Source organism: Mustela nivalis (genome assembly GCF_964662115.1).
Source record: "Mustela nivalis genome assembly, chromosome: 3".
Taxonomy (NCBI): Eukaryota; Metazoa; Chordata; class Mammalia; order Carnivora; family Mustelidae; genus Mustela; species Mustela nivalis.
Genome location: NC_139022.1, coordinates 152665023 through 152677385, shown reverse-complemented (window position 1 = coordinate 152677385; position 12363 = coordinate 152665023). Strand labels below are relative to the sequence as shown.

Sequence of the window (12363 nt, the reverse complement as noted above, 5' to 3'; positions counted from 1 at the left end):
CCTCCCCTGGCTGCGCAGGGATGTTCACCATGATGATGGGACATGGTTTTGCCCAGAAAGTCCTCCTTTGCACCCCACTGCTTGGGGTGCAGAGACAGGGGGACAGTGTGTACTGTGAGGGAACTGTCCTACTGAGGAAGTCACAGAAGCCCAGCCCCATGAAAACAGTAACTGCCAGCAGAGCCGTCCAGTCTTTGGAAAGACTTCATGCTATCAAGCCCATTTTCCCCATAGCCAGGCCATGTAGTGTAGTGAATCTTGCCTTAAAAACCTTTTGAGGCATTTCTGTAACCGTTAAGTACCTGTGCCATTACATTAACCATTTCAATAGCAAGGGACCCAGAGTTGCTATAATAGCTCTGTGTGATTTTAAACATTTTTCTATTTAGAGAAAAGAAAAGAGCAAGGCAATGTCAGAGTAGGTAGCTGCTGCTTAAACTGTAGAGCTTCGAACTCACCCTTAGAAGATGGAAGACATACTGACCTTCTCTCAAACCCACACCCAAGCCAAACCTTTCCCCATCTTGACTTTGTGGGGATGATTCTGTGCCTAAGGGCCATCCCTATGTGGGGGGGTTTAGATCGTCTCCACTTGGGAACAGAATGTAAGACTCAAATTTTGATTTAGACTCAGTGCACCTTTTACTAATTAAAATGTCATCCAGGGATAGGGTAGGACATTCAACATATCGTGTTTGAAGGCAATAGTAGGGAAATATCAAACCATCTCTACTGACTCCAATCCGTTTAATAAACTAGCTCCTGTTATGTAGCAGATGGCAAAATCCTGTAGTTCCTCAAGAGTTTCCCTTAGAAAATGCTCCTCTGGCATGAACTGGCTCCCAGTAGCTCAGAGTAGCCTAGCAGGAGGCTAGAAGATGCCCCTCTGAGACTGAAATGAAAGACCCAGATGATTTGAGGAAAGACACAGTTTCTGCAGTAGAGTCCTGGGAACCTGCACTCACCCCAAGTTTAATCACAGGTGTGGGTCAGTGTTGTTGATGTCCTGGGGGATCCTTCATTGAACCCATTTGAGCTCAGTTCAGTGAAACAGACCCTTAGCATCTCTAGCTACTAACAAGGGACGGTGCTAAGTCTTCAGGAGCGGGTACAGAGCTATGGTTCCAACCAGGTACGATTTCACCCACTCTGCCCTCCCTCCCCATCCCCAGGGGATATTTGACAATGTTTGGAGACGTGTTTGGTTGTCACCGCAGGGGTCTGGGTGGGTATTACAGGCATCTAGTGAGTAGAAGCCAGAGATGCTGCTAAGCTTCCTACAAAGCACAGGACAGCCCTTGACAACCAAGAATCTTCCAGTCCAGAATGCCGGTAGTCCCGAGGTTGATCCCCCCTGGCGGAGAGAAGGAACTAGAGCACCAGGAGCAACAAGGGCACCAGAGGTGTTGTTGATGACTCAATGTCCGTGCCCCACCCCAAGCACAGGAAGTTAGAATCTCCAGGTGTGAGGGCAGGGATCTGTACGGGGCTCAACACGTGGCTCAACATGGGGCTCAAAACCCCGACCCTGCGATCAAGACCTGAGCTGAGATCAAGAGTCAGATGCTTAGCCAACTGAGCCACCAGGATGTCCCTTCAGAGGGTTTTAAGATGCACCCGAGTTTGAGAATAGAAGGAAGCAACAGGAGCTACAGGATCCCTCTAGTGGCAGGAGTGAGACCTTGAGTGACAGGGCTGGAGGAGAACTGAAAGGTAACACAGGATAAAATTCAGGCACGAGGAGAAGTGTTAAACCATAATTCAAACCACTCCGGGGGCCATGTCTGTGGCTCAGTGCTCTACATGCAGGAGTTCATGGCCTCGGGCAGTTGGTTCTATCAAACATTGTCACCCTATTCCAGGACGTTGGCATAAACCCAGAGAACCCAGATCCTTGCCCAACCAAGAAAGTGCCAGGGGCAGTGGCAGAGTCAGCGCGGACACCTTGAATGTGCTCTGGCGACGTCCCCATGTTCAACAGGGATGCTCCGGTGCTCAGACACTGCTTTGGGAATTCAGGGAAGGTCCCTGAAAGGAGAAGGAAAGCCAGAGCTCCAAGGAGGAAAGTGCCTTGGAGGGTTCGAAGGCTTTCACTGCAGACAAGGGAAGGGGACAACAGCACAGGGCCAAGCCAGGCCACACAAGGGGATCCTAAACACAACCCCTCGCCCTCCTGCCTCAGGGCCTTTGCTCAGTTAGCAGAGTGATGTGCAAGGTATTGGTTTTGTTTTTTGAGGTTTTCTTTTTTGTTTGTTTTTTTCCGAAATCAAAATCAAAGCTACTGAGCTGATTATCTTCCATTATATTTGTCTTTTCCCACAAATTATTTTTTTTAAGATTTTATTTATTTATTTGACAGACAGAGACTACAAGTAGGCAGAGAGGCAGGCAGAGAGAGAGAGGGAGAAGCAGGCTCTCTGCTGAGCAGAAAGCCCGACTCAGGGCTCGATCCCAGGACCCTGAGATCATGACCTGAGCCGGAGGCAGAGACTTAACCCACTGAGCCACCCAGGTACCCCATTCCCACAAATTATTTTTAAAATTGCTCCACAACCTATGAATACATGAAACATCTGGGTTTTGTTTGGATTGTTAATTTCCACATCAATTTGAAGTATGATGGTATGCAGATCTACACTTTAATGATAAGAACACACTGGAAATGAGACATCACTGAAGTCTGGCATCTTATCAGGTTTTCTCTGTGCCAAAATACATTTTCATAAGATGTTTAAAATTCCTGCTTTAGCCTTTGTCAATTGGCAGGTTTCTCTAGAGCCCATGTCTCCTAAATCATTGTCTTTTATTCTCTCTACTGTTCTTTGGGATGTGACTTAAGTCCTCGTGTTACTGTTTATGATATGGCATGATTTGAGAATAATGCATTATAAATATCAGTGTTGGAAAGTGTCTACTTCATACATCTGCTTGAAATTTTATTTTATTAATTCAACCAGGGCCAGGATTCAGGCCCAGTAAGGTAGGGGACTAGGGTGCCATGTTTAAGGAGGCCCTTCATCTCAAGACGGTGCAAATGTCAACATTGCACTTGTCCAAACCTAAGAGTCAGTGCCTCCTTAAATATTGTGCCCTAGGTGCCTGCTTTGCCTCACCCTGGTCCTGGTCCTGAAGTTAATGTCTGTTTACTGAACACCCATTATGTGCCACAACACAGTGATAAATGGGACAGCCAAGGTCTCTTCCAGGAGTTTCCAGTCCTCAGAGTAGTTTTAACCTTGTTGAATTTGAACTACATCTGATGTTCCAGACACTGCAACTGGCTTATTCTAAAGTCATTCCAATCTCCTTTGTCTGCTGCATTCCATTTTCAGTTGGGTGGCCACGTGAATGAGTTCTGGCCAGAAACCCAACTGAAAGTATCGAGAGCTCTAGGAGAACTCTTCCATTTAGTTTGCCTCTTCCTGCCTTGAACAAGAACGCAATGTCCAGAGATTTAGCAGCCTTTATGCAGTCATGAGGAAAAAGCCAAGGGAATCACAGATACCAACTTAAAGCCCTACTGTCACTGTGCTGCTGTACCAAGTTAGCAACTGCCTGACTCCATGCTCTTGTCCTGAGGAACCTGTCAGTCAGGTTCTCTATCACAGCCAAAAGTATTTCTAACTGATATAGTTGGCAAAAGCTTCTGTGTACAGAGCTTGGCTTGACCTTAGATATTGACCTTTACCCAGGTAAAATAACTAGCAATCCAATGTGAGGAGAGAAGCTCCCCCGAGAAACAGTCGAGAGGAGATCAAGTGACTCCATTACAATCTGCTCTCTCCACAGAATTTTATCAGCATTCAGCAACCTCTGCAGCATTTTTGGCTACGAAGAAGTGAAAAATACTCTTCAGCCTTATACTCAAGAACCCATATCACTAACACAATGTGATACCAGTTTATTAAAGCCCAGAGGTCCCAGGCTTGCGAGATCCTTATAATGAGCATCTCCAGGGAATCTCTGGAGGCAGGAGGCGGTGTAATAACACTCTCCTTGCTGTCTCCTTCTCCATCTTTCTCTGCCTTTAGTCTCTGGGGTTTTTACCAGGAAATCGCTTGCAATCTATTCCGGTCAGACAGCCTATTACACGAAAGATCTTAAAGAGGCAGAGTAAGAAAAGACCTAAGCTACACAAAAGTAAGAAAAGATTTGGCTGGATTTGTGTACAAAATGCAAAAAAAAACCAAATAAACAAACAAAAAAAAAAGACAAAAGAAAAATAAAACTTTCATTCCATACTCCCTGGTTTTAGTGACTATGCTCTTAGATCCAACCAGGCAACATTCCAATATCCCATTTTTCAGGTACCGTGAGACCTTGGCCTCAGTGATTTCAAACCCACTGCAGAGACAAACCCCAAATGTCTATCTTCTACTACTTTTAGATGGGAATAAAGGTCTGAGTACCATTTGTATTCTTGCAACATTAGAAACCAAAATCACTTAAGTAACTATTTTACGGCCACTGAAAATGCCTCCTTTGGGGTCATTTGTCCATATAATGTTTATTTTATAGCCACTTAGAAATCCAGCCAACTATTTGCATCTTGCAGGCTTTTAACTGATACTTCCAGAAAACCAAGAAGCACCAATGGATAAAAACCCAATGTCAGAGTGACAGTATCTGCATAGCTAGCGTATCAGACAGAAATCATGTCCAGCTACTCATAATAGAAACACGTAATTGTCTGTGAATATGACAGAGGTTTATTTCCTCTCATGTAAAGGAGTCTGGAGGCATTTCAGAGAGTCTATGTCCCAAAGAACTACCATCTTTCTACTTTACCATTGTTTGTATCCTCAGAGTTGCTTCAAGTTACAAAAGAACCTTTGTTGCTCCCACCATTACATCCACACCCCAGGCAGCAGAGAAGAGTGAGGACAAGGAGAGTGCCCTTGGCAGCTGAGTCATCCCTTCTTAATGGCTCCCACCTCCTTCCTTAATGGCACCCAACTCCTTCCACTGAAATCTCATTGGCCAGTCCCTCAAAGGCGGCTAGCACTATGATCTGAATGTTCATACCCTTCCAAAATTCATAAGTCAAAGTCCTAACTCCCGGTATTAAGAGGTGGGGACTTTGGGAGGTACTTAATTCACAAGGGTAAAACATGAATGGGATTAGTGTCTCATAAAGGAAGCTCCAGAGAAATCCCCTGCCCCTTCTACCACCTAAGCAGTAGCGCGAAGGTGATGGCTCTACACCAGGTAGGGGGCCCAACCATGCTGGTGTCTTGGTCTTAGATTCCTAGCCCACAGAATTATGAGAAATAAGTTTTTGTTTTTATAAGCTACCCAGTCTGTGGTATCTTGCTAGAGCACTCCAAACAGATTAAGACAGCTAAGAAACCTAATTTTGGGCTGGGTACTTTGCCATCCTTCAGGTTGTTTATAAAGAAGAGGAAAATTGACAGGTTCTGCCACAGTTGTCAGAAGAAATAGAGTCCTTCTAGAAACTATGTCAGCGCTTCCAGATCAGTTTTTCCCACAACATCCTGCGAAGCCACCATATCATCCTGACGGAGAACACCAGTGTGAATCCTGGAATCAGAAGTGAGTACGTTGATGATTTCTGGGCTCTCAACCTCTGTTTCCCCAAAGAAACTAAGATCCACAATTCCCTGGGCAGTTGTCGAGAAGACCCTGAGTTTACACCAACATACCCGAAAATGATCTAGACCTGGAGACACCAAACCACAGCCCGTGGGCCAAATTTGCCCCTCCATCCAGTTTTGTAGATAAAGTTTTACTGGAAAACAGACACACGCATTTGTTTATGCATGATCCTTGGCTGCTTTCATGCTACAGCAGGAAAGGTTAATAGTTGCCACAGAGACCTCTGGTCTACAAACCCTGAAATATTAGTTTGACATTGATTAGATTCCTCTTTCAATCTTCTCAACCTATGCCACGCTCCTCCACACCTTGTCTTGAAAATCACAGTAAAAATGGAGATGAACTCACTTGCATCACCTCCTCCAAGTCTGTACAGGTATTTATCTCCAAAACCATCCTGACTTTGTCCTCCCTGCCCTGTAGGAAGTGAGAATTGCCTCCCAGCTGAGGATGGTCTCCACCTAAAACACAAATCCCAACCCCTCTTCAACCCTCAGCCCCCATTTATGCCCCTTCCCTCCCCTCCACCAGCTCCTCCTTTTAGTTCATGAATCTGCAGTGATCCCTCCATCGTACACGGCCTCCAGCTCTCGCCCTTCAAAGCCCACTACCTGGAGGAGTCTCTGGCTTCTCCACTTTCTTCCCTTCCATCCATACTTCAGCCCACTGCAGTCTGGTCTCCGCCGTCCCTCCACTGAGCCTTCTCTCAGGAAGCACTGCCCACCTGATTACCACCACCAACAGTCACTCCTCATCTATTGCACTTTGCCCAGCAGTTGACTCTGTTGATCATTCTTCCTTCTTAAAACTAATCTCTCAATGAATCTACTTTCCTCTGTCTCCCTTTGTCTCAGGAGGTCTGACCTATTTTGCCTCTCCCTTGCCTTTTGGCTGCTTTCTAAAATGCTACTCCCTCCCAGGATTTGGTTATTTATCCTCTTCATGCTCTCATACCATCCCACGGCCCTTTCAGCCCCATCTACCGACAGCACGATGGCTCCTGAGTCTTTATTCCAACTCATGCACTGTGCTAGCTTCACAGTCAGCTTTCCCCACAAAATGTGTGTGCTTCAAGGACCTACAGGCAACTCAAGTTTAATGTTCCAGAGCCAAGTTCATTATCTTTTTCCTCCTATTCCTTGCCTCAGGAAATGATACCACCATTTCCCCAGGTCATCCACTGAACATTATCCTAGACGACTCCTCCCCTCTGTGTTGAATCAGCAGGCAAATACTGTAGAATTTCGCCATCTTGACACCCCTTGCCTCTCTGTTCCCTCCCTCATCTCCATTGCCATGGATACCACCTAAGTCCAGGACCTGGTCACCTCCCATCTCCACTATTGAATTTGCCTCTTAGCTGATTCCTTTTCCCTAGTCTTCCCCTCTCCAACCAGCCTTCAGATGACTGCCATAGCCATCTTTAAAAATGGAAATCTGAACTTCAAACTCTAATTAAAAACTTTTTTAAAGACTTTTTAAAAACCTTTAAGTTTTTTAAAGGTTTAATGGCTTAAAGGTCTAATGGCTCCCCATTGTGTACAGGTAAAGAGTAAACATCTTCCCATTTGAAGTAGACACTGGCCCTGCCTGTCTCCCCAGCCTGGTTTCTAGCAATTCTCCACCTCTTTACAATTTATTCTGCATTTATACCCACTCACATTCCCCACACGCACTATCGCATTTTGTCCCTGTGCCTTTATACATGCAGTCCCGTGTTCAGGAACACTTTTCCTCACTTGTTGGCCTAGAAAAGTCCTGTTCTTCCTTGTATAGTCACTATGGTGAAGCCTGGCATAACCACTCTCACCAGAGGAAAACAGCTTGCGTCTTTCTTTGCACCATCTGCGCAAAATCCAGATAGTGTCCATGCTGAATCACGATGCAACTCTCCACTTTCAGAACTGCCTCTCCTACTAGACTATAAGGTTCTTAAGGGCAAATGCTGTAAACTTTGTGTCTCCAGTCATACCATCAGCACTCAGCAGGGTGCTACTAGATTGTTATTAGATCACCGCTATTTACATATAAATAGAAATACATGTCCACAATTTAAATCTCGGTATTTAAGATGCAGTTACAAAATAGAGACATTTCTGTAGTAAAGAGATTTTGGTAAAAAATAAACAAACAAATAAATAGGAGCTCTAAAAACTGGAAACGAATTCATCTACTTAGTATGATTTAACTACACCCTAGAGACTGAAGGCAAGATAAACAGTATTGCTGTTTAATAAGGTCCTTCTCAATTTTGTGACCAATCAAATCAACTCGACAACGTCTAGCAAGCAGTGTCCAGCCTACTGCTGTTTTCTGTCTAAGTGGTCAGTTCAGCAGGGTATGACAGAAATAGCACATCTTTCAATGCCGGAAAAACCAAAGTCTGAATCAAAGCTCAGTCTCTTGATGGCATTAATGACTTGGAGATGCTTCACCTCGAAGCTGTTTCCAATGGTCATACAGGCTAGATGAAGCAATTCACCCAAACGCTTCACACGTCAGTACCCTACACCTAGTGACTGCTCAGTGATGTGTACTGCCCTCCCCTTTAGGGAATAAAATTGATTCTGTACCTTTTTATCTGAGCTCTTCTTCTCAAAAGATGACCAATCGTCTCCCAGAACCACGCTATTTCCTCCCCAGACTGACAACCGAGAAGTCTCATCAACTGCTGGTTTTCTCTTTAGAAAGTAACACCTTTCGTCTTCCCTCTCCTTCTTTCTTTCTTTAGCTAAAACTAACCAAAGTGATCAAGCCAACATAATAGTTCAAAAACATTGATTTACCTTCAATGCTAACCTGAGGCCACCAGTTGCTGGGAACCGAAACTACGGACGCGCTCCCGGGTGTGCGCCTGGGCGGGTTCAGCCCCCCTGCATCTCCCGAGGCCTCCTCCGCGTCCCTCCCCCGCGACCCGCTCCGGCCGCCCTCGGCGCTCAGTGCAAGGGGCTTGGACTCCCAGAAGCAGAGTCACACCCTGATTGGCTCAACTCACTGTCCATCCCTTCCGTGGCCCTGCCCTTCCCCAAGTTTACATTTTGGTTGCCTAGGAAACGCGGTGGCGGTGAAAGCCCCAGCGGCTCCCCGCCTTCTGCAAGAAGTGTACCTGGCGATTGTTTGGTTTCAAGGACGGCATCAAAACTTACCTCGTTTGTTGTATCAAATGATGTTCAGCAAATTGTCTTACTCCCTCAGGCCACCCCCTCCCGCCTTTCTGTTGTCTCCAGGCGGCACCCTGCTGGGGTGTCTCATTCTTTCTCAGGTGACGCTGAAAACCTCAACACACAGGAGACGCCACGTTATTCTAAGTGATTCAAAGTCCTCCCTCGTTCTCCACAAGCTCAAGCTGACACGATGCCATTCTGTCCTGTTTTGGTGACCTCTTTTCTCCTTTCTTCTCACTTCCCTTCTCTTCTTACACTTGTTGCTCACGATGAGTTTGCCAGATTAGAAGCAGCCTAGGGCCCTGTTCAGAAAAGGTACCTAACTCCAGCTCTCCTCCCTCCTTGCACCCGTGACATCCGCCCCTTCTCTCGCTTCTGTCATGAACTTGTCCAAAGAAACCAGGACTCTAATGATGAGGACAGGAGTTCCACCCTCTGTCTGGCATTCTACATTCTACGGATTCTCAGACAAGTGTGGTCATTGATGTCTACTGTCTCTACAGAGGACATTACATGTCTCTTGTCCACTTGTCACCCTCGCCCTGGAGATCAAAGAGGTAATATTCTCTGGGGATTTTAAGGAGGACTTGCCTTGGTCGAAGGAATTTCCATCCGCGTGTGATTTGAGGAGCAAGAAGGGCCACTTGCAAAATAAGTCCTTTGTTTCTCTTTTAGGATAAATGTTGCTTTCAGAAAGCCCCTCTCAAAGGTACACAACACCCACCAAGCAGTAAAAACTATTGACACTGGCAGGGTATTTGATGTGGCACCCACCTTCACCCCAGGATAGTTCCCAGAGTCTTCCCCACACACCATTAGCTTTTTGTCCAAACGCATCCCTCCTTACTGCAGCTGACCCCGAGGTACTAAGCAGTATCATTTCACTTTCACTAAGTGAGATTACTAAGCTAAACTGACCATGAGACAAGAGGCACTGCCAATGACAGATAAGTCTACTTTTCAACTAATAAATCAGTAAGACTGTGGGAAGTCACATGAGAGGACCAGGAAACTCTGCATCATCTTTGTATCTTTCAAAGCTCCCAGCATGATGCCTTGTTACAAATAGGAAATCAGTTGATGTTGGCTGAATCAAATTGTTGAACTGGGTAAAACGCACTCATGTTAAGGACATTTAAAATATGAAATCTAGAAAGAGCTAGTTCCTTGGACTAGGTAGAAATTTGCTTAAGACAACAAGTATTCCATTTACCTCCTTTTTCAAGGGTAATTGGTTGACACTTGTACAAATAACTATCTCCCAGTAGACTGCAATTAGGATGTGATTTTTTAAAAAATATTTTATTTATTTATTTGACAGAGAGAGAGATCACAAGTAGGCAGAGAGGCAGGCAGAGAGAGAGGAAGCAGGCTCCTGCTGAGCAGAGAGCCCCATGTGGGGCTCGATCCCAGGACCCTGAGATCATGACCTGAGACAAAGACAGAGGCTTTAAACCATTGAGCCACCCAGGTACCCCAAGGGTGTGATAAACCAAACAACAGAAGATTGACATGGGGGGAACCATGTCAATTACCGTAGGAACCAACAAGTGATCATGACTGATGCTAATATAGAAATAGATAAGCAGAAGAATCATTACATAATGAAGGGAAACATAAATGACAGATTGAACTCTATATCAGCATCTTAAAATGTACCTCTAAATACATGTATTTTGTATGCAGATACTGAGTGTCCTATTTCATGCCCATCAAAGATCAACATATTAAATATTTTACCTGTGTTTATCATTTCTCAAATGTGTTATTTTAGGTTATAATTATGGAACAACTCTAGGTCCCACTCACAAAATAAACTTGAATTAAGTCTGATACATGTATCTGATCACTTAGTCTGATTCTTCAAGAAGTAACTCCAATTCTTACACACACTATCTCTTCTCTCTTCCAAACTGTACTAGCTCTATTTTAGAAATTATTAAAATGTATTTGAATTTCTAATTATGTTCAAATACAACAATAATTCTTGAATACTACATTTTAAGGGACTCAACAGAGTGACACTGAAAAACACATCTCACACTTAGAGATTTTCAAATCAATTTTAAGTATAATTTGTATACAACAAGCTGCATCCATTATATAACTATAATACAAATGCTACTTCATTCATCTTTTCATGGGCATGTAGTTTTTTTCTGGGGCTATTATAAATAAAGCTGTTATGAACATTTGTGTACAGATTTCCAAGTGGACATAGGCTTTCATTAACCAGAGTAAATACCTAGAAGTGGAATGTCTTGGTCATGCGGCCAGTGTGGCTGAACTGAGAAACTGCAGAGCAATTTTCCTGTGTGTGGCTACACCATTTCCCACTCCCCTCAGCAATGGAACAGATAGGAGTGCCAGTAGCTCTGTCTCCTTGCATTATAACTGTTCATATCATCAGTCTTTTTAATTTTACTCATTCTAGTAGGTGTGCTATGATACTGTGGTTTTATTTTGCTTTTCTCTAATCACCAATGTGTCAAGTAATTTTTCATGTGATTATTGGCCCTTTGCATATCCTCTTTTGAGAATTGTCTGCTCAAACCTTTTTTTCATTTCTGTACTGGTTGTGAGATTTGTTTGGATATTCTATATACAAGGGTTTTGTCTGAAAAATGTGCTGCAATATTTTCTCCCAGCTGATGGCTTACATTTTTATTTTCTTGTACATGTCTTTAGAAGAGTGAAAGTTTTTCCTTTTTATAAAATCCAACTTATCAAATGTATTTATTTTATGATTTTAGCTTGTGTGATATGAATAATAAATCTGTGCAATCATAAGACTAGGATGACTTTCCTTTAGAATATTCATAGCTTCAGTGTTCACATTTAGGTTGATGATACACTATGAGTTAGTTTTTGTATATGGTACATAGTAACAGTCAATGTTTCTTGTGTATGTTATTAAGGAAAAAATATAAGTCATTCAGATATCAGTTGTTCCAGTACAATTTGATGGGAGATTTTTCTTTTCCCATTGACTTGTTTGTGTACCTTCATGAATCAACTAAAGATGTCTATGTGGGTCTATTTCAGAGTTTTCCAGCTACCTTTGGAAGTAGTAACCAGAATCAAATCACAGAAGGCTATATCCCATGCAAGGAGAACCAACAAAGGATCTGAATCAGGGAATGATGAGATCAGATGTCCATACCATCAAGGCCATGCTGACAGTCTGCCCCAAGGAGAAGATTTCAATGAAAAGAGACTGGAGGCATCAGCCCGGTTCACCGGCTGCCTTGGATCAGATTCCTTGGATGAAAGTGGAACTTAGGAAGGAGTAGGCACAGAGCTGGCTTCTCTGATTTATAAGTGTTCAGGCAGGATGACAGGGTGAGAGTGGGAACAGGACTCATCAGCTGGAAGCCTCATTCCTTGGTCCCTTCGTTGGTTATGAGGGGGAAGAGTCTTGGCTATTTATTCTAATGACAACACAGAGAAAGCTTCAGGTCTGCCTTTCAGGAATTATTACAGAGACAAATTTCAGAGATTTCATAAGAATTGCAGAAATAAAACTTGAATTACACACACACACACACACACACACACGCATGTCTTCATGGACGTGCTTGTG

The 12363-nt window shown here is 43.9% G+C and overlaps 1 protein-coding gene across 21 annotated transcripts in view; it reads right to left on the bottom strand.

Annotated features, from left to right (window-relative positions):
• Positions 1-9147, bottom strand: part of CAPSL (calcyphosine like) — a 30812-nt gene extending 21665 nt beyond the window's left edge. For 8 of the 21 annotated variants that reach the window (XR_014309914.1, XR_014309915.1, XM_082724229.1 and 5 more), the window contains exon 1: positions 8403-8583. The gene's annotated coding sequence lies outside the window, so the exon portion shown is untranslated. Of the gene's footprint in view, positions 1-8189; positions 8584-8762 lie in introns of those variants that run through there. The other 13 variants (XR_014309916.1, XR_014309917.1, XM_082724222.1 and 10 more) reach the window with 9 other exon arrangements.
• Between the last annotated feature and the right edge of the window lie 3216 nt (positions 9148-12363).